Source organism: Acomys minous, assembly GCF_964271855.1.
Source record: "Acomys minous genome assembly, chromosome: 8".
Classification (NCBI taxonomy): domain Eukaryota; kingdom Metazoa; phylum Chordata; class Mammalia; order Rodentia; family Muridae; genus Acomys; species Acomys minous.
Window position 1 is genome coordinate 59,155,977 of NC_140489.1, and position 27,217 is coordinate 59,183,193.

Genomic DNA, 27,217 nt, shown 5'->3' on the forward strand with positions numbered 1-27,217 from the left:
TTTATAATTTCTAACCTCCTTTATCAAGGCTAATATCTGATTTGGGTAATTTTATTCTCACTTTTTATTTTAGAAATGATTTATATATAAGGATTTCTGTTAGGCTGAAGGAAACTCCACACTAGGTGTCTGAATTGGCCTCTGGCTTTGGTTAAGCAGCCTCCACTGTGACAGCATATCTACTCCCCAGGGGATGCAGATAGTGGTTGTCATCAGAAGCCAGAGACAGGGCAGAAATGTGCCTGTCACTTACTGTCTCCTCATCTGTAAATAGTGTCTATCGCCATTTTAATGAAGATTGAATGAACCTGCCATGCAGCATCCACTATGTATGCTTTTGAAATGAATATATGTTAGAGCAAAACTTCCATCGCCCCCAGCACTTGTTTGTGGATAATGGGCCCAGGGATGGCTGCAAAGCCATTGCTCATGTGAGTCTTGGGCCTGCCAACCTTCTTCCTTCTGTCACACCTGATTTCCACCTCTAACGAATTATTTCTTCAAAATGTGAGGTTGTAGAAAAAAATTCCTCTAAGCCTACAAGAGTGACTCTGACCAAGCTGACATGATAAAACAAGAGTTTACACGTTCCGTTCCCACCATTTCAACATTAAGACTTGGAGCTGGAGAGAAAGGTCAGTGCCTAAAAGCACTTGCTGCTTGCTCTTTCAGAGGACCCAAGTTCTCCTCTCGGTATTCCCAACTCACCTCAGCTAAAACTGCCTGCCACTCCAACTCCAGAAGACCTGAGACCCACACATGTGCATAAGTGAAAGTAACGGGCTAAAAAATGTCCAAGCCAAAAATCAATTTAATGTACTTATGGATGTGAGAATCTAGAAAAATGCCGTTATCTGTTTGTAGTCTTGGCAAGTTGCTTGATTTCTGACCTTTTCACCAGGTTGTTGGGGGGGGATTCAGTGAATAAAGTCAGTAAGTTCTCAAAATAATGCAAATCCAAAGCAAACAAGCAGCACTATCACAACGGAGCACTCTAACATAGGCTAAGGAGGTCAGGTGAAAGGGGAAGGGGCCTCCTCCCCCATCCCTAGTCAACACACCAACGCACAGACGCTCTCTGTGCAACCGAGAACAGTGGAGATCAGAACCAGGAAGAACAAGGGGAGTAATAACGCTTAAAGACAATCCACACATACGTCTAAATTATTTGACCTTCGCCAGTTCACGTTCTCCCTAATTCTTCCACCTGAAAACATAATCCCATTTATAAATAGCTTCTTGATGCCTAGTTGAAAGGGACAATTAGCGCCAGGAAGCACTATAAATTAATGATAGTTCTAATAATTTTATATAATAGCAAATGCCCCAGCTCATGGTGTGCTGTAATTTCAGTAGTCTGGAAAATGTTACAATTTATTCAAAGCATAGTTGATGTTATTTCTGGATGCTAATAAATGCTTTTAATCTCGGGAATCTGAAAAATGTGTGGGCTGTGCAAGTGCGCCATCTGCTGGCTCTGGGGAGTCAGGCTGCACGCATAGTTGTGCAGCTTGAGACCCGGGCACCTAAGAGGGCACTAAACAGGCAAAAGCTTAAGTTAGCCCGCACTGCTTTCCCAGCTGAATACGTCATGTCTCGGTGTGCCTGGCCTTTTGCCCTGACACTAGCATCTTGGGAGAAAAGGTAACCTAGAAACAAAATGACTGAGAGATATCATTTATTTCAAAGGCTTCGTTTATGCACAAGAGAAATGATGTCGCCGGAGTTACAATTTTCCCAAGTTATGAAGCCAGTAGTATGTCCTGGACGTTTAACTACGCTGGAAAATGTAAATAAAGGCGGCGTGTGTGTCACAACAAAGAAAATGCCCCGACCAGATTGGTGGACCACCTTCATGCATCCTATAGACCCAAGCCTATTAGGCATAATTTGTGAAGAACTTGATTCCATACCTTATACCCATATAAAAACATCCTCGTTGTACACAAAAACAAAAGCCCTGTGTGAGTTTTGTTTTGTTTTTCCACTAATGAAAGCGATAACAAGTTGGGACATTTTTTTCCCTTGGGGTTGTTTTCACTTCCCAAGAGGACAGCACTCCAGTGATTCAGCCACAGCTTGCCTCTGGCAGCCACTGGAGGGAGAACAAGGACGTCTTAAGGCAGAAACCTTTTGTTCTGTTTCTTTAACAAGCCTCTTTTAGTTTAATCCAGCCAACTAATTTTTAAAAATTGATTTAAGTCCAATAACCGTGTTCTTTTCTTGGCTCACATGCCCCTCAAATGCTAGCACTCATTGACTTTGGGCAGTGGAGAGTTCGTCCAACAGAGGGCGGTAGTGAGTAGACACTCAACCCCCTGCTTCTGCCCTGCTCTCTCCCTCAGACAACACACAAAACATTATTATAGCACTCTGCAGCAATTTGACTCTTCCAAGAGGACAGGCGTCATTTTCAGATGCCAAGGTTAATCCGAAAAACCAGTAGCCTGTCAAGAACAAACGCCAGTCCTTGATTCTTATTTCCCCTCAACTCAGAACTCCAGGAAGTCTCCAAAGCAAAGTTCCGTCACCACATGAGAGAGAAGTGTTGGATCTGTCTGTAAACAAGGCCAACACCTAGCAAAACAAAAAGCACTAAACACAATTCAAAGAATCCCTAAGGGAAATAGCTTCAAGAATCTTGAAAATCATACCTATTTTTGTTTGTAATGTACGAAATTATTACAAGTACGTTCACCAAGAGGACTGTTGATGGATGGCTCACGACTTAGCTAAATTCAATGAACCACACACTGAGTCTATCCCAGTAGGTGACTCATGCATTTTTTATTTCAAGTATCAAATGTTTGCCAAAAACAGTATTTTTTTTAAAAAGTGATGGAAATTTTTGTGAAAGAGCTTGTGAATGGGGTAGGACTACCCGCCGGCAGGCTCATTTGTGCTCTGACCACTTAGGTGGGATTTGATGGAGCTGCCTTAGTCAGAGCTCCACAAACAAATACTCACCACAGCAATGCTGGCAGGCTGGGGAGACGCTCTGCTTGCCCCTTGTCCTGTATGGTCATCTCCCTAGATGCCCCTATCTCAGCAAAGATCTGAGAACTCACCAGGTGCCTCAGTTAAAATGGGCAGGGGATGGGGGCAGCTAAGGGATGGAGACGTACAGGTCTTGGTAAAAACATGTAAACGAAATGCAAAATTTGGTTCCTAGATATCTTCTATTGGGCTTAGTTTTTTGTTTTGTTTTATTCTCCTTTTGCTTTTAAATTTATAAAAACTAATTATCAGAGAAAAATGGAGGGATGAAAGCTCACCCAGAAGAAATAATGAAAATGACCGTGGGCGTCTACAGCCATACCCACCATGAACAATCTCATCGGGATTCGGAAGCTAAGGAAGGTCAGGCCTGGTTAGTACTTGGATAGGAAACCGAACGCTGGTAAAGAACACTTAAAGGGTGCACACCTTATTCTGAGCATTTGTGTTTTCACACTGCACAGCCTACTAGTCACTGTTCAGAAAGCCCTGGGTGAGATTCCCTGTTCCTTGGGCCTTTTTGCGAACCAGCAAAGAAAATGTCTGTAGGCCTCCACTGCCCAATTGATTTTCCTCCTCAAATAGAAATATATATATATATATATATATCCTGAATTCACTGATGACATAATAATATTCTTTTAAAGCTTAGATATTTGGCTCTTTTAATAAACACTTGTAGCTTTGATATATTCCAAGGAGAATTTATTCCAGCACTTACAAGTTCCTTATTCAAAGGGTATGAGAATAAAAGGAGACAAAGTGCTCAATATTTGAATTTATTTCTAATGATAACTGTTCTTCTAAGTCACACATAATGACTGTTGTGAATTGCATCGGCTGTTCCGGCTGTTTACTATTGCAGATGAGTAAGCTGGCATCATTGCTTCATGATCGTACCCACACCCCACTGCTGCCACCACCACACTAACACTTTGGCTATTACTCCTTCAGATAGGTTTTGTAGGAACTTAGTAGGACAGGCCACTCAATGCCCTGCATTCTATGGGCACTTCTTATGGGTTTCTGATCTCTTGTTGCTTAGCAACATCACAGAGATATAATTTCCATCTAGTGGTGAAATCAAGTATTTCTGGCCTCTGTTAAATACCACGATAAGCTGATCTCTAGCTACCCCACTCAGCAAAGGCTACTTGGTCACTATTTCATCCCCAGAAAGAGGAAGGAAGACAGAGATCAGCAAGGCTTTCTTTTTCTTGCACACCTTTCCCTTCTGTGCTTAGCAATCGCCACATGGAGCACTACTCTAAAACTAGTCCACTGCAGTTGCATCTATAGTCTCTTGACAGACCTGCCTGACAAGCTGGACGGTTATGTCTTTTGATTGGTGGCTGAAGTCTGGTGGCAGGATCTGTGGGACCCTTCTGAAAGTCACCCCAAAGGGTTTCTCTCTTAAAGCTGCTATTTGAGCTGCGCCTGCTGAGGAGCTGGCCATTCGACTGGCAACTGCCTTGTCACATGGCTACCTCGGCCATCACATCATTGACTTGTAGGAATGGTGGGGTCAGCAAGGCGGTGATAGAGGCCCATGCGTGCTCTCACTGGCCTTCCTTTAGAATTGCTTGTGCACGGTTTTAATGTTTTTATAATTATCTGCAGATTAGACACTCCTTTGTTCTCTAATTCAGTTCCACCTCCTCAACTTTGGCACACCGTTGCCTCAAGCAGAGGACAGTCTCTGGAGTGTTGAGCTGGGAGTCATGTGTTGTTTTTCCCAAATCTGAGCTTTCAGATCTGATGAACTCTGGGGAGTCCTTCCCTTGGAGATAGCCCCCCTAAATCATACAGCACTTGTGGGTCAAAAGAAAGTTGGATGGCCATGTTGACTTTACAAAAAACAAACAAGCAAAAACAGACCAAATAAATGCCAGAAAGCATGACTGCATGGAAGGCAGCCTTACTAACCTGGGACACAGTACCTGTCACACAGGGTCCCTCTTGTGTGGAGCCATAGGATTTAGCCCAAGTGAGAACTCACATTTCAACTCCTGAAATCTACTATACCTGCAAATGACTGGATTCAAGATTTCCTTGAACCTTGAAATCTTCTGGTGGATTGTCAGCATTTCCTGCAGAAAGAACAAGAATCTCTAGTTGAGAACACCGCCATGGCTGTTGACTCAATGAGTTTATACCTAAACCTTGAGCCAAAATCCTTCAAAGAGCTAGATTCATTATGGAACTCCATTCCTCACAAGTACTCATCTGACAGTTGGGAACGTTCTAGAACCATATCTTCAACATCATTTAATGATTCAAAATTTCCCAGAGAGCTTTTAGGTCAGGTATAAATGAATCTTTGGGTTTTCTGAGTCTGTTGGCCACAAGCAACCTGGATGTCAAGATCCTAGAGGTTAAACTGTTTCTTAAAATAGAAACAGTAAGCCTTTCCTGTGTGTCAGACATTGTACTCTCTACTTCACAAATAGTAGCTCATTTAACATCTATATAGACTATTATAATGATGGTGATGATATAATAAACATGTGACTAAAAACATATAAAAAGTTATAGTACAATAATGCCAAGCAGACATGCATTAAGATAAAAAGGCAATCAGTCTACTTTAAAGAACATTGTTAACTGAGAATGCTTTAAATTAAGATACAAAGCCAGAATTGAGGAGAAGAAAAGACAGGCCTATAATATGAGAGCAGACTAGTAAGCTGCCTCATGTGAAAGAGGGCATAGTTATATAATAGGAGCATCACAATGAAATTAAGTTATTTTCCTGTCATACTTAATAGTTTCACTTAAAGAAAAAAATAAGAAAGTAAGTTGTACTCAGCAAATAACAAATCCCACTTTAATGGTAAATAAATAAGTCACAACAATATTAAATTGCTCAGTGCTAGACTGAGAACATTGTTATAGATGTTAAAAATTGAAGTCAGAGTATATTTCAAATGATTGTTTTCTTTGAAGAGTTGCTTTTTTAAAAAAAAATCAATTGTCAGATGACAACTCATATTGGTGAGGATCTGGAGTAAGGAGAATGCGTCACCATTGCTGGTGGGAGTGCAGACTCATGCAGCTACGATGGAAATCAGCGTGGCAGCCCCTCAGGAAGACAGGAATGGCTCCACCTCAAGATCCAGCTATGCCACTCTTGGGCATGCATCCAGAGGATACTTCATGCTACCACAGAGACACCTGTTCAACTATGTTCATTGCTCTATTTATAATAGGCAAAAATTGGAAACAACCAGAATGTCCCTCAACCAAGAACCTGACTAGATAGCCCAGGGATCTAGGGTAAAGCCAACTACTACTGCTCTAAAATAAAATATAGCAATTAAATGACACCTAATGACATTCTGCTATATCATAGATCGGTGCCTTGCTCAGAAAAGCTTCCTCCTGCAGCAGACAGGAACGAATGCAGAGACCCACAGCCAGGCATTACACAGAGAGTGAGAGACCTTGGAACATTCATCCCTAGATGGGACGTCTCCATCAAATCCCTCCCTTCAGTGCTCAGGGAATCCCACAGGAGAAGAGGCATAAAAAGTCTAAGAGCCAGAGGGGATGGAGGAAACCAAGAAAACAAAGCCCTTGAAGTCAAGAGGATCAGCACACGTGTGAACTCACGAGACTGAGGCAGCATACAGAGGGCCTGAAAGGAAGGGTCTGCACCAAATGGGGTCCCAGAGCTGAAAGAAGTGGACACATGCTCCCATCCCTAACCTACAAGCTATCTCCAACTGAAAACCACTTGCAAATGAAAGCTCAGTTTCTTCCAGCAGAGTCTCACTGGAGACTCTGAACGCCCCACAGTAGGTGGCCTACAAAAGACAAACTCAGTGGCATCTTTGAGAGGATCTTTGTCTCACAATGTTGTGCCAGTGTTTTCCCTTCTTTTTTTATTTTATCTTTTTTTTAATTTTATTTTATTTGTGTTTTTTTTCTCTCTTCTTACCCTATAAGTCCTATGTGTATATGTTATGAATTCTAGTTTAGTGGTTTTATGGGATTTCTGAGGGTGTGAATGAGTGAGCCTCTGTTTTTTGTGACTTCTCTTGGTGTCTTTTCCTTCTATTTGTTTGACCTATTTCAATGTGTTAATGTTTTGTTTTATCTTATCTTATTTTATATTCTATTATTTTATTGGTATCCCTTAGAAACCTACTTGTTTTATAATGAGAGACAGAAAGAGGGTGGGTCCAAATTGGAGAGAAAGTGGGGTGAGAACAGGAGGAGCAGAGAAAGGGGGAAATATAACCAGGATACATTATTTGGGAAAAAAAAACTATTTTTCAATGAAAGGTAAAAAAGAAAATAAGAATCAATAGACAGATGTTGGTTACTCCCAAGATGTAATTGTCATTATTGTACCCTTGGGGATATCTCTACCTGCAGGCTATTGTGATTGGTAGGCTTTATAGATGAATAAAGCTATTGATTGCCTTTCTCCCTTTGGCAGCTTGCTTTGGATACTATGAGAGCCTTCCTCAGGGAGGAAGCTTCCAGGTCAGGTATAACTGGATTCCTCCAGGTCTGAATTGTGTGATGTCTTCAGCAGTAGAATCTTACCTTCGAGTTCTAGGAAATAGCTGAGGGCCATGGCAGCAGCCTATCATATACTGAAAACATGTTGAAAGTTACTTCCGTTCCTCTGACCAACAGCTCAAAGAGGTTTTCCATACCCGGCACTGGACCATTTGTTAAATAGTCTATGGTTCCGGGGTGGAGAATTAACTTCTCAACTGACATAACTTTGTTCAAATTTATACATATAATGTATTTAAAGTAAACTTCACTCAAACCAAAAGTATATATTAAATATGGTGTATTTTAAGTCACCAGAAAATGTCTCCCTATGGCTTTTTCAGGTATTCTTTTTTCATTATTTTTAGTTTGTTCACTTTCCATCCCAATTGTAGTTGCCTCCCTTTCCCACCCTCCCTCCCTCCCTTAGTCCTCAGAAAGGGGAGCCCTCCTCCCTTAACATCTGACCTCAGCCTATCAAGTCTCATCTGGAATGCCTGTATCCTCTTCCTCTGTGGCCTGGAAAGGCTGCCCTGCTAAGGGAAAATAATCAACCTGTGGGGGCCAGATTCTTAGTGTTTTTTTTATCTCTCTCCTATTCCCAGTTAAAATCCCCCTCTGTTTATTCCACTTCCACCTTCATGGCACTTGTGCCCTCTTCTTCCCCTCACTAGAGCCTCCCAGTGACCTCCACCAGGGTTGTTTTGTGAGGCTTAATTAATAAGAGAGAAGTTATACCTGGTAGTTTACATTTGGACGACTACTCCATAGTTGATGAGATCATGGGCCCTAGAAGAGAGCCTTTTGTAGCTACTCACCTACAACGCCGTAATCTCTAACTGCTTTGTAAATATTTATTCTTAGACCCACAAATAAGTGTAGCTCTCAACTCTCATCAAAGAAGCTTCTTTTTGTACCAGACAGAGACCATTACAGAAAGCTGTAGCTGGTCCAGGGGCAGAGAACCACTGGCCGTGGAGCGCCCAGCCCCTAACTGGTACCCCTTCAACACAGCCCCTAAAACTGAGGCTCAGAGGACGTCATGGAAGAAGGAACAGAATGATTGTAAGAGCCGGAGGACTCAGACATCTGCTGTGGCATAGTGTTTTGTTGTTTTGTTGTTTTGTTTTGTTTGTTGTTGTTTTATGCTAGGGGAACAGTATCCATACATTCTCAATAATATGGTTGCCTCAACAATGAAAAATGGCAATGCCAATTGACATGCAAACGCAGATGGGGGAAATCTCTCAAGGCCTCATCCATAGATAAAGAGCTTTGGACCAATTAATGGCTGCTGAGAGAAGGAGAATCAGTCTCCTCCAGGGAAAAGGCCCCTCATCAGTTAACCAACCCCAAGCAGTCAGCCCTAAACACGTGCACAAATGAGCAACACTAAATGCATATATATATATATATATATATATATATATATATATATATATATATATATATATATATACACACACACACACACACACACACACACACACACACACACACACAGATATACAGATATAGAGACATATCATTAAACAGGTCATTAATTTGAAAAGGAGTTGGGGGAGATACAGGAGGAGAAGACACAGAAGGAGTTGGAGGAGAAATGGCTAGAAATGAAGTAAATACAGTACTCATGTATGAAATCCTCAAAAGATATTTTAATTAAATAAGAAGAACCTGGTTAATTTTATTGTTGTTAATATACATTATGTATATTCTACAATTGAGACAGTTTCCCTTTTACAGTTAAAAAAATCCAAATGCCAAATAAATAATTAATTTAAAATAAATTAGTTTTATTCAGTAGGACCTCCTTACCAGTGAACTTAGCAAATGTCATTTTTTTAAGGATTTCATTAATATAGACATTTAAGATTAAATTGTAAAGTTCATCAACAGCATTTGATTCAACAGCTATCCTAAGAACAAATCTCATAATATAACTTTTAACCACCCTCATGAAAATCCTATTATTGAAAAATGCATGTCAGTCTTCATTAGCAAATTAACTGAATTTAACACATTAAGAATTATCTCACAGAGAAGAAATCAGGGAAAAGCTACTACAAAAACATCTTTAAAATGTTATTGTACCATTCTAAGAAACATAATTATAAATTCTTCATTCATTCATTATGCTGCCCCTCCTCATTAACAGTAGGTGCAATATAAGAAAAAAAATGTACCCTAAAAATAATATAAATAAATAAACTTTCAAACAAAAATTTCAGCCAGGCATGGTAGTACACACCTTTAATCCTAGCACTTGGGAGGCAGAGGCAGTGGCTCTTTGTGAGTTTGAGGCCAGCCTGGTCTACAAAGTGAATCTAGGACAGCCAGAGCTACACAGAGAAAATCTGTCTTGAAAAACCAAAAAAAAAAAAAAAAAAAAAAAAAAAGGAAAAAAAAAGGAAAAAAAATTCAGATAGGAGTTCCATGAGCATAGAACATTCTAAATCACAGTTTTCATGACCAAGTTATAAATGGAAAAATAAAGTAAAACATCATTTATGTCCAATCCCCAAACAGAAGGGACCACCTTTGACTGTAGACTCATGAGATGCAGGGTGTTTCAGCATCCATAATTCTAGAAGAACATCTTCATCACATCACAGAACCCCTACGTTATATTCTGGAAAAAGCTTAGAGTTGTCTGACTGTCGCCTCCCATACTTTCAAAAACTGTACTTGGAATTTGTCTGTCTTCCTCGAGGGGTCCAGGTGGCTCACAGTTTTGAGCAGGAATACTGCTATCTCAAGTTGTCTCACCAGGTCTTTGCTCCTGGATTCACCAAGTAACCAATTTTGTGAGTCTGGGTGTCCCTGAAAACTCAGTAGGATTCTTCACCCACAATATAAGAGTGAATTAATCTGTCTTCTTTCTTGTTGACATGGTTGGTATGGGAAGTCTAAATCAAGTTCTCGTGCGACTTGTGATTCTTTGTATAATGAAGTTAAGTTTCCTGGGAAAATTACATTCAGACATAACACAACATAGTAAGACTAGGCAACCCTGATCGAAGAACCCCAGACCTGAAATGCTTCAAAGTTGGAAAATTTTGAGCATCATGGGAATCTTATATAGTTTCAGATTCAGGGCCTGGGTGATGGCTTGGGGTGGGATGGGGCGTGGGGGATGCATAGCACTTGCCAAGTAGTGTGAATACAAATCCCCAGGGTCCATGGAAAACCCGATGCGGTACCACAGACAACTGTAATCTCAGTTCTCCTGAAGTGATGGAGCAGGCAAAGATGGGGAGGCCATAGTAGTCCTCAAGCCAACTAAGCTGGCACGTGCACTGATGAAGAGCAAAGAGCCCATCTCAAACAAGGTGCAAGGTGAGGAGGACCAATACCCAAGACTGACCTCTGACTTCTACACATGGGTTGTGGCACACACTGCATGCGCTCACACGCTGAACACTCACATCATACCTATACCTGTAAAAATTAAATTTTTAACTTCCAGATTTTTTTAAAATGAAGGATGAGGTCATGCATAAGTTCTAAAATCCAAAGTATTTCAAAATCTGAACTTCTTCAAGTCACAGTCATTTCAGATACAGAATGACTGTATCTCTATAGCCTCAGCCTATACTAATAACTATAGCCTCAAATAATCCCTTGTTAGCTATTGTCAAAGCTCTGTGGGATCACAAGACCGAATTGGAAACCATTCAAACATCTACCCACAGGAAAATAGATGGATGGTGGTAGACCCTCACAGAAGTTCTACTTTTCCATTAAAAAATAAGCAATTGATGTGCAACCCACAGACAAGTCTCACACGCCTTCTGCTGAGTGAGGGAAGCCACACTGTGGAGTGCATTCTACATACCTTCTACTTCTTATTTATAGAGAATGTTGGGTGACTGTTCAGGCAACACACTGTCTCTGTCACTTTTTTCATTTTGGAAGCTGCTAACCTGCACTTCCGGTTCACTCAGGTAACTAAGTTTTACTCCTTCTCAAGTCTTCGATGGGCTTGAAGACCAGATAGCTTAGTTTTACTACTAAGCTTAGTTGTTTAGGGGTTAAGATGTTTTTAAATCTAGATAGATGTTTTAAGTTAATAGAGATGAGATATGACAGATATTGATTTTCATTCAGAATTTTAGACTCACCAAGATAGGAAAGGTGTTTTCTTCAAGGTTGCCAAACACAAATAGCCAAATCACTATGAATGTAACATTTACATAATTCCTGATTGTTTTCTGGCTCTTCCTGCTATATGCAATTTATTTTGCTTATGTGTAATATTACAAATGGATATGTAAAAAAAGAAATGTAATTTAAAATTTTTAAATAAAAAGCCAGTCCCATAAACTTTAACAATACTCTGAGGTATGTTCTGCATATTATAAAATATGTTCATTACATTTAAAAGAAAAAAAGAACATGAACAGGATGTATTCAAAATAATAAATATCTCCTGCCTTACAAAAGCTTCTCAGCCTCATGAAGTCCCACTTATTAATTGTTGACTTTAAGGCCTGGGCTGTTGGTGTTCTGTTCAGGAAGTTGTCTCTTGTGCCAATGTGTTCCAGGCTCTTCCCCACTTTTTCTTCTAACTGATTTAGTGTCTCTGGTTTTATGTTGAGGTCTTTGATCCACTTGGACTTGAGTTTTGTGCATGGTGACAAATATGGGTCCAGTTGCATTTTTTTACACATAGACATCCAGTTAGACCAGCACCATTTGTTGAAGATGCTATCCTTTTTCCATTGAATAGATTTGGCTTCTTTGTCAAAAATCAAGAGACATATGTGTGTGGATTCATATCTGGCTCTTCAATTCGATTTCACTGAGCAACCAGCCTATTGCTGTGCTCCAGCACACAACAAGAACATTTGCGCAACCATGTTCATAGCAACCTTATTCATGATAGCCAGAACATGGAAACCTCCTAAGTGTCCCTCAGTAGAAGAATGGATAAAGAAACTGTGGTACATTTACACTATGGAATACTACTCAGCTATTAAAAACAAGGAATTCCCGAAATTTGTGGACAAATGGCTTGAACTAGAAATGATCATAATGAGTGAGTTAACCCAGAAGTAGAAAGAGTCAAATGGTATATACTCACTTATATCTGGACACTAGCCAAAGGGGCATGTCCCATGAAAGTCTTCACTTACCAGGAAAGTGGGACAGAGAGGAGGACATCCTATTAGGACTCTAGGTGAGAGAAGCATGGGAGAATGGGGAAATAGAAACCTCACTTGATTTCTCCATCAGTTTAACACCATGCTCCTTTTACTTATAACTGGGAGATCAATTGGCCTATGGAGCTTCCTGGTCATTTCAAAAGATTGCTTATTTGTATCACCCAGGGTTCATTCAGTAAAACAAAAGCATCACACTCTATACAAGTGTTGGATAAGATCAGATAGGCTGGAAAGATGGGGAAGGAAGGACATTCAGTGTAAACAAGTCTTCTTCAGAACCAATTATGTTAAAAAAAAGACTTGATACTAATCACAGCACAACACATACACACACACACACACACACACACACACACACACACACACACACACACACACACACGCCCAAGTCTCTCACTTCCCTTGTGGCCAGTTCTAATGCAGAATTCTACAAATAAAAGAATTCGGACAAATACCCAGGTGAGTTGATACAAGCTGTCATGATAATATTTCTTTGTACAATTTTACTACACTTTACTTACCTGATCCCATATTGATGAACATCTGGATTACTGAGCTTTTGACAGTACAGTGATACAATGGACAGCTCCGGCAACCCCTATGCACACAAGTGCAAGTGTAGAGTAGAGCCCATGGCTCATGTGGCCATGGAAGTAAAACTCCAAACCTGAAGCCAATCTGGGTCATCAGGTGCTTACCATTACAGTAGGAGAGAAAGGACTATGACATGTTGTGCATGCACTATAAATACCACGCAGTCTTGGATACCTCCACGCTACATTGTCCAAGTAAAGGAAGATAGCTTCCAAAAGAAGAGTTACACACTTTCTTCAGCCTTGGCACTTTTGAAATTTGTGGTTAATATTTATTTTTCTGCCACAACAAAAATGTCATTTGGAGAACAAAATTGTTCCCACTGCCCTTGACATTGAAGAGCACTGAAGAAACAACAGATTCCCAGCATAAAATGTTTTTGTTGTGAGTGATAAATCTTACTGGGCAAAATTGAAGTGGTCAATTTAGAAACTGGAGCTGAATTGTTCTACAAAATAAGGAAAGGGAAATCAGGCAGTTAAGACACTCAGTAAAGATCAAAAGATCTAAAGTATATCACGCAGAAGACAATGCAATCCAAAGGAAGAGTCCAACTGAAAACAATCCATGAAATAACAAAATAATATCAGGGGTTGGAATGTGCCCTAAGAGATTTATTTTAAATTTTTCAATATTTTTCTTCCTGCTCAAAGAACAATCATTTAAACATTGCATTGGAGCTGGAGAGCTGACTCAGGAGCAAAGAGCACATGCTGCTCTCGCAGAAGACCCAGGTTCAGTTCCCAGCACCCGCAGGGTAGCTCACAATGACTTGTAACTCTAGTTACAGTGGACCTGATGCCCTTTTCTGACCTCTGAGAATGCCAGGCGTACATGTGGTGTACTCATATACAATAAATAAAATAAAGTACCTAAAAAATTTTTCGGATCACTGAGATGGCTCAGAAGTTAAGAGCACTGGTTGCTCTTCCACAGGATCTGAGTTCAATTGCAGCACCTACATGGTTCCACCAGGGGATCCAATGACTTTTTATGGCCTCTGTGGGCACCAGTCAAGCTGGTAACACGCAGACATACATGCAGACCAAACACCCATACAATATATATTTTCTTTAAAAACAAACATTATTTTCATTTATTTTCTAACTTGTAATTGTCACATCCCCAAATACTCAAAAAAAATTTCTATGCATGAGGACTTTATGTTAGTGATTCTTGTGTGGAAAAGGAGTAATGTCTGAAGAGATAAAGAATGCAGACGGCAGGTGCATGGACTAGTTACTGCAAAGGATTGGCATTCCAAAGAATAATCTCCTGAAAGGCAATGGCACCACCAGTGTCATAAATATCAAGAGGCATACTGGACTTCCCAATGGACCTGATGGAGCCATGTTAAGCTACATGAGGGCAAGCTGAGTACAGAAGGAAACTCAATGTGGAAGCATGCGGTATGAAGAGACATCTAAAGGAGTGTCTAGGTACTGGTATAATTAAGATCGGGGTCCTGAAATAAGATGGCGTGCATTTGAATCTCAACACGGCCACTAAAACTGTGTCTTCATGCAACCTATAAACATCTTTGAGCACTTCCTTCTCTGCAAATAAAGGAATAATAATGCCCCCCCCACACAGGGAGGTCATGAGGACTGAATGAAGGACGGTGGTAAAGTGCCTGGGGAATGCTCAGCATATAGAATTCTGTGCAAGGGCTCGTTAAAGAAAACAAGCAAATACGCACCCAGCCATGAACAGTATCCCTGAAGAACAGGATTGCAGGAATCTTGAATTATTAAAATTTAACATTCATCTCTGAATTGTTTAACTGTTTCACAGTGGGAATGTGTCACTATAAAACAGGAAAGGCTAATTAAAAATATCCATTTGCGGAAAATAAAAATAATCTACAGGGATCGTCATGGCGGCATACACAAAGGGAAGATTACTTTCTACAGCAGATGATGACATAATCTACCTGTTATAAAGTTTTGTGCTGCACTTAAGCCCTCTGCTTTAAAGAAGTTTGGGTCTGGCCATGCGTCCAACTGAAGATGCAGCTTGTGTGTCATCAGAGGACAAGTAAGCCTAATGAACACATTTGCTTCAATTCTGCCTCTGTTCTAGAGTCTGTTGCCTTCACGGGACTCATTAGTATCTGCTTGGAAAAGACAATGTGTTTGAATCACAAAACCCACGCATGCCTTAAGTGAGGCCCGGACTCAATTGTTGGTGGCATTTAATTAAAATTGCTGTAGATGTATATTAGTCTTCTCAGAGATACCTTCTGTGGTAACAAATAAGACTCCGCTCGATTATTCTCACATGTGTCATAGGTGTAAAATGTTCTGATTTGAGGACATTTAAAATCATAATTAGTCCCAGCTACATGTCTGACATTTTAAATATATGGCTTAAATTTGATTTAAACTGAGATCAAGCCTACAGGTATTTGTTATTCATTCGCTCTGTGTAAGAACTCTCTCCAGAGATTCCCAGGATTCAAAGGCACAGGTGCTGTTGTTCCTGCTTCCTATCATACTTACGGTCTACTTGTGTGTACCACACATGTTTCTTAGAGCCAGAGAGGAGAGAGGAATGGGGTAGAGACACGTCTGAGGACACTCACACATCTTCTGCACCTATCCCTCATAGTGTCCTTCAGCCTGTGCCTTCCCTTTCCTTCTGCAATTCAGGCCAATCAATTGCAGAAGCAGACAGGCCACCACTTAGTATGGGGCATTGTGAGGTCCAGGAGACACTGGCAAATTGTCTAAGAAGTAGAGAGGGCAGCTTACCAAATGAGACTAGAATACCCTGCACAGAACCATAACCAGTAGTGGTGGACAGGGAGTACCAGACAAAGCAAGGAGTCAACCACTCCAGACTCAGTGACCAACACATCAGTAGCTCTTGTCCATCCATCAGCATCAGTGTCTAACACACCTACCTCACCCTTCTCTGAGGACTTAACTGCCCTCCTCTTAGTGCCAGTCACAGTTGGATTTGGCATGTTCTTTCATGATCATACCTTTCTACCCATAGTTCATGGATCTAAGAATAGCAGCCACCTGGCACAGCCAATCAGAATGCTCTCTCACTGGTTTTAGGACTGGCTCTGAGAGACAGAAGCTGTAAAATGGGCGGTTCCAGTGCACGGCATCCACAGCCCTGTGAACTTCCAAAGGGAGTGGGCAGATCTGCAGTAAGAGTGGGTGCCAAGAGAATTAGGAACTGAGAAGCACAACACTGCCAAGGCATGGTGTCCCACAGCCCCCAGGGCTAGTCCCTACATCCCTCCCAGGCCTTCTGAATGCCTGGTGCATCCTCCTCGTCTCTCAGTGTTGGCCACCCAAAGATCTTTCCCTCAGAGAGTCATTCTGTCTAAACAGGTTAAATAAGAGTTTAAGGTAAGTCCATGGACTCTAGAGGAGAACCGATTACTGCCACTTCCCTAAACTAGTATAATTTTTAACTGAATCTTACATCTGTACCCTTATACCTACAGGCAAACATAACTATCACTCCGCACCAAGACACTTCTTTTTCAGCCAGCTGGTAAACATGCGGAGAACAACTGACCATGTCATGGCCAGCCCCATTTGGTACATCCACAGTACACTCTACACTCAAAGCTCAGGGAACTTCATGAAAGGGAGCAGAGAGATTTTTAAGAGCAGGACCTCTGGTGTGTGGTAGCGTCTTCAAAATATGACAGGGGAGCTGAACCCAGGAAATTTCAGTAATATGGTTGCCTAAACGAGACCCAGAACATGATACCACCAGTTAACATGCCAGCATGAATTAGGGAAAACCTTGCAAGGTCCCATCCCCAGATAAAGAGCTACAGACATTCATTGGCTGCTGAGAGAGGGAGAAGCAGTCTTCTCCTCCGGGAATGACTCCCCTGATAGGTTATTCGATGCCAAGAATTTTAATTACATTTCTCCCTTCCCTTTCCTCCCTCCAAACCCTCCCATGTACTCCTCTACTTCAAATTCATTAGCTGTTATAGCATGCATATATGTATTTATGCATGTATATTCCCAAATATAACCTGCTGAGTCCATAACATGTTGTTTGTATGTATGTTTACAGGGATGGCCTTTGGCACTGAGGGACCAGTTGCTGTGTTCTTCCCTGGGGAGGTCCGTCTTCCCTCCTCCTGGCTTTCCTTAGTTGCCTGTAGTTCTTGTGCAGGGTTGAGGCCTTCTGGGGTGTTCTCTGTCCAGTCTGGCGTGTTTGTTGATGTCATCCTTGTTCAGCTCACATTTGGGCTGTCACACTGGTGAGACTCTATAGTTGTAGCTCCTGAGGTTGCTAGAAGATACAAACTCCCAGAAAAAAAAATTCTGGTTCTTACAATGTCTGGCCCCTCTTCAACAATGTTCCATGAGCCTTAGTTGTCAGAGTGTTTTGTCAGTGAATCCATTTGTGCTAAGCTCCACTACACTGCATGTCGGTTGGTTATGGTTTTTGGGAGTGATCTCCATCTGTTGCAAAGAAGTTTTCTTGACCAAGGGTGAAGACTACATTTGTCAGTGAGTATAAGAACAAATGTCTACAGATTGTTGTTAGGGATTGTGTTGGTTTAGTAAATTAGTGGTTGTAGATTCTCCTCCAGTAGATATGGCTTCACTAGCGGTGAGTAGTACTGGTTTCCAGTACCAGGTGTGAGTTCCCTATTGTTGAGTAGGTCTTAAGTGCAATTAGAGAGCTGTTGGTTACCGCCAAGATACAGGTGCCACTACTGTACCCATGGAACTATCATACCATGAAGGTCTTTGATGTGGTTCATAGGCACCATAGCTGAGTGGGACTGTTGGTTTGCTCTTTCCTTTGGGAGCTAGTCCTCAGGAAGGGGGTATTCAGTTCAATTCCGACTCAGAGGCCTCTGGGCCCTGTTTCTGAAGTACATGGTATTTTCAGCTTTAGGGACTTACCTTCCACCTCTCCAGGGTAACCCAGGGCAACAACAATAGGCTGTACATTTTGGCGTCTCTTGGAAATCTCTGTCCAACACCTCAAAAGAGGACTTTTTATGTCTTATGCTGGGATTTTTGTTAGATGGCCTTTGGCTCTTGGAGAGAGCACCATCAGCCCAGAGAATAAAAATTTATTAAGACTAAATATGTATAAATATACACATTACATATATCAACATGGATATGGATTGCATGCATTATAGTTTTTTAAGGAAAATAGCTAATAGTATGGTTCCTTGTGGCTTTCCTAGCCATCCATACTGTTATTTTACATTTCTCTCCCTCCTTCTCCTGTATTTACCTCCCCCCCCCTCCCTAAGGAGATCCTCTTCCCTCCTTTCCCTCATCAGATTATGTGTACCATGCTATTCTCCTCTCACTTACTCCCAACCTCGGCCCCTGTCCTGGCAATGGTTCCATTTTACTTTCCGAAGTAGTTATCCCAGGCTATGTACTCTCATTTGAAAACATGCAGCTGGGAGACCCTAATGAAAAAGAACATGCAATGTATCTTTCAGGGTCTGGATTACCTCACTCCTAGTTCCATCCTTTCACCTGCAAAGGTCAGGGTTTCATTTTTCTTTACCACTGAATAGTATTCTACAGTGTACATGAACCACGTTTTCACTATCCGTTCACCAGCTATAGCACATTTAGGCTGTTTCTATCTCCTATCTATTACTAAGAGAGCAACTTTGAACATGACTGAACAAGTATCTGTGAAGTAGGATGTCAAATCCCTTAGGCATATGTCAAGGAATGGTATACTTATATGGTACATTTATTTTTTTTTTCTTTCTGGTTTTGGTTTTTCGAGACAGGGTTTCTCTGTGTAGCCTTGGCTGTCCTGGACTCACTTTGTAGCCCAGGCTGGCCTCAAACCACAGTGATCCTCCTGCCTCTGCCTCCTGAGTGCTGGGATCTTTTTGAGACATCTCCACACTGACTGGCTTAGTGGCTGTACCAGTTTGCAATTCCACCAACAATGAATGGGGTGTTCCTTTTCCCTGCATTCCCTCCAGCATTTGCTGTTGCTTTGTTGCCCTTTGCCATTTTGGCTGTGGTAAGATGACATCTCAGTTGATTGGGTTCGTATTTTTCTAATTGCTAGGATGATGAGCGTTTTTGAGATGTTTCTTAGCCATTCTTTTTTCTTCTTTTGAGAACTCTTTTTGTGTGTATGTGAACTTTTTCTTGAAAATAGATTCTTCTCTCATACAATATGTCCCAGTCACAGCTTCCCCTCCCTCAGAACTTCTCCAACCTCTCCTCTTCCTCAGATCCATTCCCCCTCCATCCTTCCCTCTGGAGATCTGGAGGACCCCTATAGTGTAAATGCTTTAATTTCCTCAGATGAGGGGATGAGAGCTGTTCCCAAGATTTGTGAATACACATCTTGGCCTGAGCCCAGAGCATTTCTACCTAACTGTCCCTAGGTCTAGGCCTGGAAGCTTCTACCCTCCTTACAATCTAATCTTCGGCAAGACCAGACCTTGAAGGCTTCAGTTTCCAGCCTTCATCTGCCTAGAATGTTTTCAGCCTCTGAGACTTACTGCTCAATAAGCTCACCCTATCTAGTTCTGTCCGAACTCTGGCTGGCTGGTTCAACTCAGCTGTTCTGGCTTTAAATTCCTCTCTAAGTTGATTGATTCAAACTGGCTTCTCTCTGTTTTTCATTGACTTGGTCTGCTTGGAAAAACTGCCTCTGAACTCCACAGACTGAACTGCCTGAACTCAACAGAACTGCACTGAACTGTACTAGCCTCTCAAACTCTATTCTACTGTCTCCATGAACACCCCTTTAATGTCTCCACAAATCCTCCTATACTGTCTTTCTGCACTGCTCTTAAGTAGCTTATCTTTCCTGCCTGTTCTCATAAGAGTTGGATGCATCCTATCTGTGACTTATTCTGTCAAATCTTTCTCTGATTTGTCACTTTCCCCCTGAATCAGATACCATTGTTTGGGATTAAAGGTGTGTATTAAACTCTAGCAAGGGGGATTAAAAGTGTGTACTAAAGGCATGTCTGTATTCCAGCTGGATCACCCAGACCTGTGTCTTTGGATGTGATCCCTTACCACATTTTGCTTCTTAATTGATTCAGCATATGACATTTGATTAGAGAACCGATGTAATTGATATTTGAAGTTATTGTTGAAATATATGTGTTAGTTGCAGTCATCGTGTTGTTGATTTTTGGCATGCTGTGTTCTCGGTGACAGTTTGTGTCTTAATAATTATGGCTTTGTACTTATTTCCCCAGACTATCTCCTATGCTCATTGTGCGGTGCTGAGGCTGTGGAAGGACCTGTGTTATCCTACCACTTACTACTCACAGTAAGGCTTGGTGGTAGCAGCATGAGCATCGTTGGGGACCTCAAGCCCTACCCCAGACAGTGGTAGTCAAAGCTGCATCTCAGTTCCATCCCGTTTGCAAATTGAAGTTTAGGAAGCATGTTTTAACCAAGTTCCCTTGGATTATAATTGAGAGAAATAAGTCGGGAGAGGTTAAGTGGTGCGACATGACCACATAGCTTGTTGGAAAAGCAGCTGGGACTCCCAGGTCTCTTAGCTCACAAGCCAATGGAACTCAGGATAGTGGAGGGTTTCAGACAAGAGGGATTTAAGTGAGTGTGTCGCTCCCTGAAATGGCCATTGATTGTTCCCATCATCTCTGTGGAAAGCGCACACAGAGAGCCTGAGTGAGTCCAATCACTTTGCCTCCTCCCAACACTCCCCACAGACCAGCCTCACAGCAACCTCCACTGCCTAACGCTTCTGCCACCCTCAAGGAAAGGGTGCCTGCCTCAGTCTCATCTCTTTCTGTTAAAGAACCAGCTACTCCATGGAAGTGTTCAACTCTCATCTTTCTCTTTTCTTCTTCAGATGTGTTCCTACCGCCCGGTATGTTACAGACGAAAACAGCCTGAAATGTTTTTCTTGCATCATAAACTAAAAGTAGTAACATAAAAATATAATTTATACATGGAGACCTTTTTATCTGTTAGTCACCTCAATACAGTATCTATGTCTGCTTTCCTGGCTTGCTTGTATTATATTGTCTGTATTTTAATTTTTTTCCTTAAAACTAAGCTTTATAGCAAAAAGGACCAAACTCTTTCCCAATGAAAGATCCTCGTGAAAGCATCCCTGACATATGGTCATTCGTTTTTACTCACATAATTCTCGTGTTATAGGACATAGCTCTGTTTAAAAGCAGTATTCAGTGATGCTGAACAACCTTAGCTTTCAAAATTTTCTAAGTGAAATCAATTTCCCTTAATTTCTACCACATGTCCTCACTTCTGCCCTTTGAAGTAATTAGATCAAATTGAACCCATCATCCATAGGGAAAAAAATCCACAATGATGGTTTGAACTGATTTGACATAAAGACTTCAGCAACCTACAGCAGATTTAGCAACTGGAAGCAATGAACACTGAACCCTGTGCCCCATGTTTCCTGCCCTTGTGCCTCTTAATGAGTTCATGCTATCAATAATCTATATTGAAAACCACTATGGAAGTCAGGCCTTTCTGGGTGACTATAAGATTGAGTAAGGTGACAGGTTTATGCATCCCTGGCTCTGAAGACTGGAAACCATCTCACAGTGAAAGCTTGAGTCCAATCTGCACTTTACACACAGATCTTCCCGAGTTTGTAAAAGATAACCTTCTGGTCAACTCTCCTCTCTCACACTCACCCCAATACAGGCTTATACTTCTTCCTGGAATTCACTTTTCCTTGGCTGCTTTCCCAGAGAACACTTCTTGGATACTGCTAGAACTCTACCTCCAAAGTTAATAAACTCCCCCCAAACTCCTAGCCTTTTCCTTTAACCCTCTATCTACACACTAGGATCTCCCATGAGGACACTGTCTTCTCTTCCCACTTAACTGCAGATCACTTACTTCCCCATTGCCAACACATCACAAAGCCAGGGAGGGAGGGACTGCTATTCTCCAAGCCTCGAGTAGCCTTCCAGATTTCTCAGTGCACACTCGTTCTACAAATATTAAGCACCTTCTGTTTTTTAGGTATACACCAGGGCATCTCACCTGATAGACATTCTATTTACAGGAAATATCAGAAAGTCTTGTGCCGGAGGCAGGAGCTGCTGAGGTAAGTATCCATTACATTCCTACGCTTTGTTTACCTTCCTAGGAGAGGTCCCATCTTTTACTGCTGGGACACTCCTACTATAACTGAGGTAGCAGAAAGAATTCTTTCATACAGAGAAGAAAATGGGGGCGGGGGGGTAAAGGAAATTTGTAATTCTAAATTCTCATAGATTTCCACGATCATTTAACAGGGCATACCGGAAAACAACACTACTTCAAAGATCTAGGAATGTCTCCTTTCTTCTTAATAACTCACCTCCCAGCAAAGCTGGCATCTCTACTTCTCCCCTTCATACCTTGCAGCATATGACATAAGACTAAGGGACAATAAAAGGGACAATTATGTGAATTTTCAGAGCTATAAGGACTAACAGCTATAGAGAACTTGCAGGGTTGGTCTCCACGCTGTGCCAAAACACTGTCTCTAAGCAAGATTTCACGACCTCAAGGAGCCTGTAGCCCTAACTTCATGGACCACCTCAATCTTCAGAGTCCTCCGTACATGTGATCTGTCCGGTGACTCCTATTTAATGGTCCGTTTTCATCGATACCATGGTTGCCTGAGAGCAGGGACCATTCTTCCTACTTCTTTTGTTTATAAAATCAATACGTGTAGAACTGAGGCCTCTTACACAACCCTTCCCAGGACATACAGCATTTTAAGAGTAGACTGCAAATTTATTAGTAAAGTGTTACATGTTGACTAGACTCCCTTTTGGCTTCCCTAAGATAAGGCAGCATAAAAACAAGCACTTGGAAAACTCCTTTTAGTGGCAATACACTAAAAGTCATTATAGCACTTAATAGCAGCTTGTTATGTATACAAACATGTAATTTTAAAGGAGGAAGTACAAAGCAGAAAGGTTCTAAATTTTTACTTGGTTGAGAACTAGCTTTTAAATAGCTGCAGCGTGCCAGTTGGTATGATATAAATGCATTTTCACTTCAAAAATAGGCATTTCACAATTCTCAATATGTGAATAAATGAGTTGTTGTAAGGTATTCAACACACACACACACACACACACACACACCATTTTGACCATTGGCAACTTTCTCTTGGCTTACTCAAGCTTGAGTCAAGTGTTTTCACCCACTTTGCCTTTCACCAGTGCCATCTCCTCATATGCCTGTAACTATCTGGCACAGGGTGGAATCATGATTTAGTAAAAGGGCAAGTAGGAGGCAAAATGGAGTGCTATCTTCCCTAATTGCTCTTTAAGGAGACAATAAAAAGGATGAAACCAATTAAATTAGCAAAGAAGCAAGAGCATCCCAATGAACTGGCCAAGATAATCAACTTGGAAAATTAGCTATTAAACCTCCACACATGCTCATTTTCATAATTCTGTGTGTATGCTTATGAAATGCAACCTACCCCCATCCAAAAGGCTGGGATGAAGGTGTTCCTCATTTCTGGGACATAAGTCATTTGCAATTGGCCTTGATGAAGCTGGAACTAGGGGGAGTTGTTGTGTTGTTGTTGTTGTTGTTGTTTGGGGTTTTTTTAATGTCTTAGTTCATCATCGCTCATTTCAATCTTGGAACATTTTGACTGGAGCTGGGAACTAGGTGGAAAAGTGAAGAAAATGCCTCAGATCTGCCACCCTTTGCTTTATTCTCATTTCCTGCTGTGGGCACTAAAGTATGAATTTTTATCATTATGATTATCTTTATGAAACCTCATTTCAAATGCCTGAATTTTCCTAATATGTAGACTATGTTTTTAAAATAATTTTTCTTTTTTTTTTTATTGTGGGTTGGTGCACATACTATAGGCCACACATGGAGGTCAAAGAACAACATATGCATGCCAATATTCCCCCTCTATCATGTGAGTTTGGGGCAATCAAACTCAGTTCATGAGGCTTGGAAAGAAAGAAGGAAGAAAGAAAGACAGAAAGAAAGAAAGAAAAAAAGAAAGAAAAGAAAAGAAAGAAAAATGGAAAGGAAAGAAGTGCCTTTACTTGTCCTGGGTCTCTTGCTTTTCCAATCTTTCTACCCCCTCTTCCACGGTTGTACCTGACCCTTAGCTATAGGGTGGCTTTGCATCTGTCTAGGTTGGGTTAGGCCACCCCAGAGTCCTTTATTCCCTGCATCCTGACCCGTTACGGATTTCTGTACTAGTCTCCATAGGTGCAAACAGAAGCTTCTTTGATGGGGGGAGGGGGGGCAGTGAGAGCTATACTTAGGTGCGTGTAAGGATAGATATTTGGAAGATAGCTTTAACTTCATTTATTTTCTTTTTGTTGGCTCTTGATTGTTTATTCCTCTTCTCAGTCTGGGGTTTTGCTTCCAGTATTTTCTGTAGGACTGTTTTGGTGGACATGAATCCTTTTAGCCTGTGTATATCATGGAAACCCTTTCTCTTTCAACTACCTCAGGCAGTTTTTGTGGGGTGAAGAAGTTCAGGCTGGCATTCGTGGCCTTTCAGAACCTGGAGGACAGTGCCCCATGCTCTTCTGGCTTCTATAGCTTCCACTGAGAAGTTGTCTGTGACTCCGATGGTTTTCCGTTACAAGTGACTTGTGATTTTTCTCTTGCAGTTTTCAGTATCCTCTTTTTGCTCTGAATATTTAGTGTTTCGCTGTAACCTGCCATGGGGAGTTTCTTTTCTGATCTGTCTGTCTGGTGCTCTGTGTTCTCTTTTTGTCTCTATTGGCAGATCTTCACATAACTTGGGGAAGTTTGCCATGGTCCTGTTGAAGATCTATCTGGTCTATACCATTGTCCCAGGATTCTTCTCCTGCATCTGTGCTGTAGTTTATTGGTTTGCTCTTTTCATGGTCTCCTTAATTTCCTACATATACTTTTCATGTGTTTTTAAATTTTTTTTCATATTCTTTGTTTCAGTGGTCCAGTTACCCTACTTTAGCTTCCAGCCCTGGTATTCTGTCTTCTCCTTGATCCACTCTACTTGTAACGCTTTCTCCTGGGTTTTCTAATTGTATTCTTTGTTTCTCAATCCACCTTCATTTCGGCATGCTTATTTTCAGTATTTCTATCTCTTTACTGAAGTAAGATTTCAGATCCTGAATTTTGTCATCTTAGTCAGCTGTGGTATTTGTGTTTTCTTGGACTTGACTTGAGGGCTTATTTCTATGCTCTTTAAGTTCAGTGAGGTGTTTATTGGTGTCTTCTTTAAATGGTTCAAATTCTTTGGTAATGTTTGTGAGTGGCCTTTTAACTTCTGTGTTCTTGGGTTCATTGAGGAAATTCTCACTGGAGACCATTTCTATAGGACAGATAGGTTTTGTAAAGAAATACCATCAAGATCTTTCATATTGTTTGTGGTTTTGATGTGACCTGGGCATGTAGAATTTTTTTTCTTTATTAATTTATTCTTGTTACATCTCAATGGTTATCCCATCCCTTGTATCCTCCCATTCTTCCCTCCCTCCCATTTTCCCCTTATTCCCCTCCCCTATGACTGTTCCTGAGGGGGACCTCCTCCCCCTGTATATGCTCATAGGGTATCAAGTCTCTTCTTGGTAACCTGCTGTCCTTCCTCTGAGTGCCACCAGGTCTCCCCCTCCAGGGGATATGGTCAAAGGTGAGGCACCAGAGTATGTGAGAAAGTAATATCCCACTCTCCACTCTACTGTGGAGAATGTTCTGTCCATTGTCTAGATCTGGGTAGGGGTTTAAGGTTTACCGCCTGTATTGTCCTTGGCTGGTGCCTTAGTTTGAGCGGGACCCCTGGGCCCAAATCTGCCTATCATAATGTTCTACTTGTAGGTTTCTAGGACCCTCTGGATCCTTCTACTTTGCCATTCTCCCATGCTTTTTATTTTGTTGGTTGTGTTTCTGGTGTGAGATGCTAGGTTGCTGCTCTCAAGTTCAAGTTTGGTTTTGCTTTGCTGTTTCCAAAGTTTGGTTCACTTCAGATCAGGTCTGAGCCTGGCGGTGGTGGCACACACCTTTAATCCCAACATTCGGGAGGCAGGGGCAGGAGGATCTCTGTAAGTTTGAGACAAGCCTCGTCTACAAAGCAAGTCCAAGACAGCCAAGATTACACAGAGAAACCCTGTCTTGAAAAACAAAAACAAACACAAATAAAACAAAACAAAAACCCGAAACAGATCAGGTCTGAGGAGTTGGTAGGTAAATCTTTTAGATACTCAGTGTTCATTTTGGATTGCAATAATGAGGGTAATTCCAGCTCAGTGGTGATCATTAAAGTGTGTGGAAAGGACAAATGCTGGGTCTGCCTAGGCTGGTGTGCAAGCAGTGCTGCCTAAGCTAGGTCTGGGAATAAGAGAATGGCATGGGTAGGCCAGAGTCTTCAGCACTCACCATACTAAGCTGGAGCACAAATTGTACAGCCAAGGCTAGGCCTGGAAGTTGGCAACAGTGCAAGTGAATGAGGGTCCTGAGTCTCACCAGTTTGTAGCCTGTGCTACCCTAGCTTGTCATGGTGACTGGGGACAACAATGGTTAGGCAGGTTTCCAGGCTCTTCTTACTGAATTAACATCATGGATCTAGTTTATAAATTAAATATTTGAATGATTCCTCCTGCCATTAGCTTATAGCACTTCCTTCCATATGTCAATAAGCTATATTTCTACCCTTAAAGTAAGGCCAAATAATCCTAGAGCTCTCAGACAAAAACTTCAGGAGAGAAAGACTTGTTTCAACAACACAGTTATCCAGTCACTGGTCACAGGTAGAAGCTCAGGCTTTTGCCTCATTCTGAGAAGGTCAATGTTCAATTTAAGAGGCTCTCTTTGGTTTTCAGTCTTTTGGTTTTTTTTTTTAATCATTTCTGAGAAGGAAGATAAAAAGGAAGAGAGAAACTCTAGGTCAAAATGATTCAATGGTACTTTAGGCCAAGTGTCTGGTATTACTGTTAATTTTATCTAACTAGAGCACACCTAACAGTGAAC

At 41.4% G+C, this 27,217-nt stretch overlaps 1 long non-coding RNA gene across 1 annotated transcript in view; it reads right to left on the reverse strand.

The window, feature by feature from the left end:
- The window catches only part of LOC311603329, a 100,595-nt gene that overhangs the window by 35,382 nt on the left and 37,996 nt on the right, over positions 1–27,217 (reverse strand). The window contains exon 2 of the long non-coding RNA XR_014781049.1: positions 5,023–5,087. This is a non-coding gene — a long non-coding RNA (uncharacterized lncRNA). The remainder of the gene's footprint in view (positions 1–5,022; positions 5,088–27,217) is intronic.